Below are 9,946 nucleotides of genomic sequence, written 5' to 3'. Positions count from 1 at the left end.
GTCCAACAAGAAACTGACGGAACATACCAAGATCCTGGTCTACAGAGCTTGTGTCTTGAGTACACTTCTGTACTGCAGAAGTACGCTCTTCTGCACACAACAGGAGAGGAAGCTGAACGCTTTCCACATGCGCTGCCTCCGACGCATCCTCGGTATGGCCTGGCAGGACAAAGTTCCAAACAACGCAGCCCTGGAACGAGTTGGAATCCCTAGCATGTGCACACTACTAAAACAGAGATGCCTTTGTTGGCTTGGTCATGTCATGAGAATGGACTATGGCCAGATCCCAAAGGATCTCCTCTATGAAGAACTAGTGCAGGGAAAGCGCCCTACAGGAAGATCACAGCTGCGATACAAGGATATCTACAAGAGAGGTCTGAAGGCCTTAGGAATGGACCTGAACAGATGGGAAACCTTGGCTTCTGAGCTTCTTCATGGCTTGGAGGCAGGCTGTGCAGCATGGCCTCTCCCAGTTTGAAGAGACACTTGCCTAACAGACCAAGGCAAAGAGGCAAAGAAGGAAGGCCCGTAGCCAGGAAGACAGACCAGGGACAGACTACACTTGCTCCCAGTGTGGAAGGGATTGTCACTCCCTTTCAGCCTTTCAGCCACACTAGATACTGTTCCAGAACCACCTTTCAGAGCGTGATACCATAGTCTTCCGAGACTGAAGGTTGCCAACAAACTGTATTTAAACCTGCATCCATCCTGTTGTATAATAAATTGAGGGAAGGGATGTCCTTCTTAAAGATTGAAAAGGGTATGTGGGCAGGGAGTGCTAAACTCACACATTCCACTCACATTTTATCTCTTCCAAGTCTTCTGAGACTGAAGGATGCCAACAAAGAAAGACCAAACATTATAACCAAAAAACCAGAAAAGGAAAACACAACTGCCTTACATAAGAAAAATTGATTTTCTTAACTCAAAACGGACCAATGAGACTAAAGGCACAGTCCTAACCAACTTTCCAGCACTGACCTAGCTGCAATGCAGCCCCAAGGTAAGGTAACAAACATGCCCTTACCTTGAGGGGGCCCCCTTGACTGCCTCCCCACTGCAGGATGCAGTGCACGCCATATTGGCGCAGCTATATCAGTGCTGAAAAGTTGGTTAGGATTGCACCCTAATTGTTCCAAGTGCCAATGAGGTGTTATTATGACACAGCAGGGAACCAATGAGGTGTTAGTATAAGTCAGCTCTCATTTCCATGTATTTGAGTGAATACTAGAAGCCTTATTCAGTTGCGTATCATCAAGTTGGCCACTACTTTTTTGTTGGTTACTGATTTATTGGGTGACTTCTACTTTATATATCAGATGAATGAATGAATGAATGAAGGTAATGGGAGTTACACCAACCCTAGTGATGCACTGCATTTAGGTTGTGCGTATGATATTGTAGTTTATTCTGTACAGGAGAAGGTTCATCATGGGGGGGGGGGGCGAGCAATGAGCTTTCACACCGGATGATGCCAACCCTAGTGACACCAATGGCTTCACTGTGAGGAAGAAAGACAAAATCATTTTCCATTCCATTCCAAGTGAATGGAATGGGAAAATTTACTAGATCAGCTTTCAGATGCTCCTGGTCAATGTCACTCCTAAGGGGAAGGGAAAATGATTTTTTTTTTCTCTTTCTAAAAGTGTTCAAGAGCACTGGTGCTGTCTGTATCCATTTGGCTACTGCAAAAACAGGGAAATAAGCACATTTTTAAAAAAAGGTCCAAGAGTGCTTCAGACATAGTGTGTTATTTGTCATGGACGCCATTTAATAGGCACTCTGGGCAACCATAACACCATAATGCATACTTTTATGTCACAGTGCTGTTTGTTATTTTTTTGGGAACTAATTTTAGCTGTGCCAGGTACAGCTTGAAGCACTATGAAACTTACACAACTGGTATAATTGGAGACTATGGCAGGGCACATAAAATGATAGGTTTACAACACCATCTACAAACCTCTAAAAAGATACTGTCTGTACACAGCCTAAGAAATCAGAGAGGAACCAAGCTGTTTTCCCATATAATTAAAATGAAGTCAAAGATGTAGTCAAATTTTTAAATGTTATTTACAAACTGTAAGACACTCATCCAGTGCAATTTAGAGTCAAATTAGATATGATGGTAAATCAAAGTAGGTAGTAGATCAGAGTAGGACTAACCTTTAGGAGCAAAAGGAGGATATTGAGGAGGAGTACAGAATCTTCTCCATCCCACCACTGGCCTCATTGCAACCCCTCTCCCAAAGCAATTTTCTCGCAGGTAGATTTTCTCTGGTAGCAAAGTCTGTTTGAAAGACAAGAGATAAAATGTGAGTGGAATGTGTGAGTTTAGCACTCCCTGCCCACATACCCTTTTCAATCTTTAAGAAGGACATCCCTTCCCTCAATTTATTATACAACAAGATGGATGCAGGTTTAAATACAGTTTGTTGGCAACCTTCAGTCTCGAAAGACTATGGTATCACGCTCTGAAAGGCGGTTCTGGAACAGCGTCTAGTGTGGCTGAAAAGGCCGATTTGGGAGTGACAATCCCTTCCACACTGGGAGCAAGTGTAGTCTGTCCCTGGTCTGTCTTCCTGGCTATGAACCTTCCTTCTTTGCCTCCTTGCCTTGGTCTGTTGGCCAAGTGTCTCTTCAAACTGGGACAGGCCATGCTGCACAGCCTGCCTCCAAGCCGGACACTCAGAAGCCAAGGTTTCCCATTTTTGTCCTTCCAGGTGATACTGAGGATGCATCGAAGGCAGCGCATGTGGAAAGCGTTCAGCTTCCTCTAATGTCTTGTGCAAATAATCCAGGACTCACTGCAATACAGAAGTGTACTCAAGACACATGCTCTGTAGACCTGGATCTTGGTATGTTCTGTCAGTTTCTTACTGGACCGTACTCTCTTTGTGAGTCTGGAAAATGTGGTAGCTGCTTTACCGATGCGTTTGTTTAGCTGAGCAATGAGATAAAGCGTGTCAGAGATTATTGAGCCAAGGCACATAAAGTCATGGACAATCTCCAGTTCATGCACAGAGATTGCAATGCAGGGAGGTGGTTCCACATCCTGGACCATGACCTGTGTTTTCTTCAGGCTGATTGTCAGTCCAAAGTCTTGGTAGGCCTTGCTAAAACGATTCATGAGCTGCTGAAGATCTTTGGCAGAGTGGGCGGTGACAGCTGCATCGTCGGCAAAGAGGAAGTCACACAGACATTTCAGCTGGACTTTGCTGTCAGTCTGGAGAGGTTGAAGAGGTTGAATGTTTGGTATAATACAGATATTTCAATGCAGTTTGTTTCATCATATTCTGTATTAAATTACATATCAATTGATATATACCATGATGATATATATATATTTTCAAATACCATCAAATACCATATGATATATATATAATATATATATATAATCATATGGTACTTGATGGTATTTGAAAATACCAAGATTTTCACAATTTTGGCTAGTAATGATGTCATCTCCACCCTAATGTGTCACCTGGTACAGTATACAACACCCCTAGCAATTCCACTGAGTAAAGCTTTCCTCGTCACAGTCTTATTATGTGCAGTTACCAAACTACTGATGCTAGAGTAGGACTAGAACCACTGTAATCACGAGGAGGAAATGGTTCCTATTGCTCTACAGATATTGTCTATATACCACCTCAGTTTATCTGACAAGCTGGGGCACAGCTATGGGCAACCCCTTTTATACATCACAATTCCACCCCCAGCCATCCCTTTCTGGATAATGTAATGGTATGATGGTTACTCAGCAAATTCATGCATATATACCTGTGGTCCAAATCCTAACCCACTTTCTAGCACTGGCATAGCTGTGCCAATGGGATGTGAGCTGCATCCTGCAGTTGGGGGTGTCATGAATATGAACATGTTAGGCCTAGGTTAGCATGTGGAACCTGAACCAAACTAAGTCAGTAGCAGAGAAGTGGCTAGCAGTTCCCAGTTGCAAGAATGTGAGTAAATAAACAAGAATTACAACCCCTTGGAATGTTTAACACCTTAGTAGACAGGGGGGGGGGGAAGGCGCCTGATCAAGTGGAATGGAATGCAGTTATAGATCTCCAGTTGGGAGGGGTAAAGAACTATGAGGGGCTAGTAACCAGGCCAACTTTAAGAAGGTTCTGTCTTCAAAAGTTTCTGATTGGACAGTCTAAATAAGTCACCACTGCACTATTAGCATAAGAAGTGTAATAATGAGTGCCCCAAGGGGTGCGCGTGGTCCTTCTTGAACAGAGTTTTTGGGTGCAACATCCTGCACGCTGCGAGCTCCATTGTCTACCATGGGCACCTGGCCTCATAGGTAGTCTGGAGCTAAAAGATCTACAAGACTAACTGACCCAGGTGAGAGATAGGGATTAATAGAGATAGCCAGCTAATAATAATAATAATAATAATAATAATAATAATAATAATAAACTTTATTTATATCCCGCCCTTCTCCCTAAAGGGACCCAGGGTGGCTAACAACATGTAAAAAACAAATTTAAAAACATAAATTAGGACAAAGAGCAGATAAAAACATTAAAAACACATTAGAGACCATAAAAACAGTAGTCAGATTAAAAGACAGAATAAAAAGAGTACAAAAGAGCAAGTCACAGAGGGATCAGGCCTGTAAAAACTACAAAATGTGTAAAAAATATTAAAAAGGCCAAAAAATCAGAAGGCTTGTGTAAACAGCAGTATCTTCGGGCCTCGCCGGAAACTCTCAAGAGAGGGAGCCATTCTCAAGTCAAGGGGAAGGGAGTTCCATAATGTTGGTGCCACTACCGAGAAGGCCCTATTTCTTGCAGCCGCCCCCCGGACCTCCTTGGGTGGCGGCACTTGTAAAAAGGCCTTCTCTGATGACCTGAGAGGGCGAGCCGGATTGTACGGGAGTAGGCGGTCTCTAAGATATCCTGGCCCAGAGCAGTATAGGGCTTAAAAGGTCAAAACCAGCACCTTGAATTGGGCCCGGAAACGAATGGGCAGCCAATGTAGCCCCCGGAGAAGCGGACTGACAGAGTCAATCCGCCTAGCTCCAGTGAACACATGGGCTGCCGCATTCTGCACTAATTGCAGTTTCCGAACCGTCTTCAGGGGCAGCCCCACATAGTGCACGTTACAATAGTCTAACCTCGATGTCACCGTGGCATGGATCACCGTGGCCAGGTCTGCACGATCCAAGTACAGACGCAGCTGGCGCACCAGCCGAAGCTGAGCGAAGGCCCCCCTACAGCCGCCACCTGGGAATCCAGGAGCACCTGCGAGTCCAGGAGGACCCCCAAGCTGCGAACCTGCTCCTTCAGAGGGAGTGCAACCCCATTCAGAGCAAGCCGATAATCCAGCACCTGCATCGAGGATTTCCGAACCAGGAGAGCCTCTGTCTTATCCGGATTTAATTTCAGCTTGTTAGCCCCCATCCAGATCCTCACTGCTTCCAGACAGCGCTCCAGGCCCTCAACCGCCATCCTGGAGTCTGGAGGAAAGGAGAGATAGAGCTGGGTGTCATCAGCGTATTGATGGCACCTCACTCCAAACCCCCGGATGATCTCTCCCAGCGGTTTCATGTAGATATTAAATAGCATGGGGGACAGAATTGAACCCTGCGGCACCCCGCACCTCAAAGGCCAGGGTGTCGAACAGGCATCCCCCAGCACCACCATCTGGGACCGACCAAGTAGGAGCGGAACCACCGCAAAACAGTGCCTCCAACTCCCAACTCGGCCCAGAAGGATACCATGGTCGATGGTATCGAAAGCCGCCGAGAGGTCCAGCAGGACCAACAGGGACGCACTCCCCCTGTCCAGTCCCCAGCTTAGGTCATCCACCAAGGCGACCAAGGCAGTTTCCGTTCCGAAGCCTGGCCTGAAACCAGATTGAAAAGGATCCAGATAATCAGCTTCATCCAAGACCCTCTGGAGTTGGGTCGCCACCACCCGCTCAATTACCTTGCCCAGAAACGGGATGTTGGAGACTGGCCAGTAGTTATTCAACACAGTGGAATCCAGGGAGGGCTTTTTCAGGAGGGGGCAAACCACCGCCCGCTTCAAGGCGAGCGGCAACGTCCCCTCCACCAAGGAAGAATTGACCACTCTCCCCGTCCACTCAGCCATCCAGCCCGGGCAGCTCTAGTCAGCCAAGCTGGGCAAGGGTCAGCTAGCTTTATTATTTTATTGCTAGTATGTTTCCTAGATGTTTATCCCTCTAGCATTTGCTGCCTTACTGTAACTTTATGTAACCTTATGTACTTAATAAACTAAAATCTCTTTTACTAAGTTGTTTCATTGCCTGTTGGGGACAAAGGTTCAGAATCCTGCCTAGACTTTCAGCAAGCTACCAAGTGCTCATTGAGGTCTAGTAACTTGAGGACTGAAGCTTTAATTGGAGAAAGAGCTCAGTGCCTGCAAGGGATAGAGTTAAGCCTAGAGGGTCTCAGTGTCCCTGGACTGAGGCACTTGCACATACAGGGTGGTGGCAGTACTACTGGACAGGGGGGCCTTGAGGGCTTTAGGGTTCAAGAACCAAGAACTCTGAGCACCCCAAACCCCCCTAAGTTTATGACAGGGGGGCACTCATGGAGGCCTTCTCAAGGTAAGGGAATATTTGTTTCCTTACCTAGGAGCTGCATTGCCCTTATGTCGGTGCTGGAAAATGGGTTCGGATTGTGCCCTGAATTATGAACCTCAGACAGTTTGCCAATACTTGATGCCCGAATCCAGTTTAAAACATTTTCCTGCTATATAAGAAAATCCAAACCTTCAGGCAACTCATATTTTGCAACTCAAAAGGAGATCGTTAGCTGCAGTCAGTTTACTTTGGGGAGTTCTTGCATTTGATGAGTCTTTCATAACCTGATGCCTCATCTCTGTATCTCATTTATCTATGAACTAGCCAAATTCTTCTACTTGGTTCAGTGGAACTGGTGTATTCTGAAATAAAGGACATCTGTTTTTTATTCTGTAAGGATCTCATATTCTGAAATTAAAAAGAAATCTGCACTGATACTTGAAATATGAAATACTGATTTAAAAAAAAATTCTTGGCTTGTTCCTAAGCAATAATTTCAGCATCTCACCTTCAATTGTGCCCAGCTTCAATTAATTGTGTACCATTTAGAATACTTGATCAGTGCTTACACATTTCATACAAGACAATTGCTCAACATTAAATGTGAGGCCATTGAAGTCATCAACCACAAGAGGTCACTGAAGAGGTGTTTTAAATTACTGGTAATATGTCCTGGCTGGTCGGGCATCTAGATAGATTCTAAATATGAAGCAAAACTTCATGAAATTGTGATAAGAACTTCTTCACTCTGCATGTTCCCACTGCTCCCAGAAGAAGGGAGAAGTTCTAGAGCTTACAGAGAAGAAATGACATGATTGTCTGACATGATTGGCTGGTAGAAGCAGGAAAACACATAATATGATGACATCACATCATGCATTATGTTCTACCACATCTCGCATTGAAGAGAAGAGAAAAAAACCGCTTGGGGCACATAGAGAAACACTGAAATACACAGAGTGACAGCAGTTCCATCTTTCCTTACACATTTTTAGTTCAAATGAATGTTTGGTCACTGGCCATCTAAGAGCCAATTTGATCATAACACTCATGTAATTTTTTACTTGTGAAAATAACAGCGATGGCCCAGTTTGAATTAGAACCATGGGGTAAAAGTAGAAGGGCTCAGCCCTGTGCCATGATCCTGATACAGATTCCACCCTCCACCTCCTGGGCCATTATTAACCACAGAGGGAAAACTTATGGGAACAAAAAAAGGCTTAGAGCCCCTTCTCATGCCACAGCCTTGATCCAAATTCGGGGTGTGTGTTTTTACAAGAAGAAAATTATCCTGGGGTTCCAATCATGTAGCTCCAACATAGCAAGTACTCAGAGGCCCAGTAACTGGAAATTCATTAGAGGGTTCTTCTTCCTTGTCACTGCACCATGTGTCAATGTCATTTTTTTCTCAGTTGAATGTTGTGTTTGTTGCTGTTGATTACACCTCCAAAACTGGAAGCCGTATCCCTATAAAGGATATATAGGGATAGGAGCTCTGGTCTAGACAGTAGAGCCTCCGTTAGCCCAAAGATAACATCAGAAGGTCGCCAGTTCGAGGACACTGGCAGCTCCCTGAACGGCTGAGAATGAGACCTTGAAGCAGCTGACAAGTCGAGCTGAGTGATTCCACCTGCTCTTGGTGTGAGCAAGAGGCGTCTTGGCTGCCCTCCATGTGAGAGATGGAGCTGCTTGTCAGGCTGCATGGGAGAACTAGAGGCCAGAAGTGAGACCAGACCAGGAAGATCCATTCTGAAATGTTGTTTGGTTCTTGAAAGAGAGAACCTCTATGTTTGTAAAAATCCCCTTGAGGGATTTAGAAATGCCTGCTTATATAAACCGCCTTGAATAAAGTCAGAGGAGTAATTCGATGACCAGAAATGCGGTATATAAATACCTAGTTATTATTATATATATATCCCTGTAAGGCATGGATTAGTGATAGAGTGCATATTTTGTATGAAGAAGGTCCCTCCCAGGATCAATCCCTGGCATCTCCAGGTAAGGTTATGAAAAAAGCACCACCACCCCCAAAATGCTGGAGAGTGACTGCCTGTCAATGTCAACAATATTAAACTAGATGGACCAATGGCCTGATTCAGTACATGGCACTTTTATATGTTCAAGACATCCGAGTCCTTGCATTTGCAATTGTGTAAAAATTAACATCCATCACTCTATAAGGTTGCTGACTTTTCAGCCACAGTAGCTGTCTTTTAACAGTCATGTGGTCTGCCACAATTAACCAGTGACTGTATTTAGCTTCATGTCATGAGTTCACCAGTTAATTTTTGTTAATCAGACCTCTGTACAGAAGCAGACCAGGTGTTTATTTTCTGGCCAGCTGGCAACCCTACTGTTGTTTCTACTGTTGTTGTTGTTTCTACTTTATGTAGTAATTTCCCATGTGAGCTTGCATCTAATAGTTACTTTAAAGCGCAACAAAATAGATGTTGCTAACTGCTCATCACTGGGCAAAGAGGTACCCTTTAAAGTGACATCCTCTTACATTTAGCAGGGGGAGAACAACTGTCCACCTTGGCATGGTGTCTTTTCCAGTGGCTTTTGCTGGTATCTCTTCTGTAATTTTAATTTTTTTTTTTTTTTTGGGGGGGGGGGTAGATTTTGAGCCCTTTGCAGACAGGGAACCATTTATTGATTTATTTTACTATGTTAACAGTTTGAGAACTACTCATGTTGAAAAGCAGTATATAATAAGTATTAATAACAATCATCATTATTATTATTGCTATTATTAATTAAGGCCAGAATCCTAAGCAGGTCTACTCAGAAGTCCTATTGTGTTCAATGGGACTTACTCCCAGGAAAGCGAGGTTAGAATTGCAGCCTAAATCACACATAATTAAATTGCATATTTAAACCACAGTTGCATACATAAAAAACCTAAAAACAGTAGCTAAAAACATAGGACAACATATAGTAAAAGGTTAAGCAACCCCTGTCACTATTCACCTATTCAACTCTCAGATTACACCCCCCCCCCATCCTAACTACCACCAAAAGACATACAAAATCAAAAATCTTAAAGCTTTGTTGGAAAGTGTACAGGGACAGGGCCAATCATAATTTGCCCAGGAGGGGGATTCTACTTTTGGGGGACAACAATGGAGAAGGCCCTTCTTCTCATCATGGTCCCCTTTGCTTCAGTTACATTAAACCAATTATTCCCATTACAATAGGTCACAAGAATCTTCTCAACAGAGCAGTGCACTAATGAGTGACAACATACAATGCAGTAGTAACGATCAGGTGATAGTGGGATACAGTTATTCCAGGATACAAACTCTATAGAAAGAAATGTAGGTTCTATAAAAGATTAAAATAATCTATAAAATGCGTTATAAATGTCATTTATTCCCATTTTTTA

This window comes from Tiliqua scincoides, chromosome 4 (assembly GCF_035046505.1).
Source record: "Tiliqua scincoides isolate rTilSci1 chromosome 4, rTilSci1.hap2, whole genome shotgun sequence".
Classification (NCBI taxonomy): Eukaryota; Metazoa; Chordata; class Lepidosauria; order Squamata; family Scincidae; genus Tiliqua; species Tiliqua scincoides.
This window is presented reverse-complemented; position numbering follows the sequence as displayed.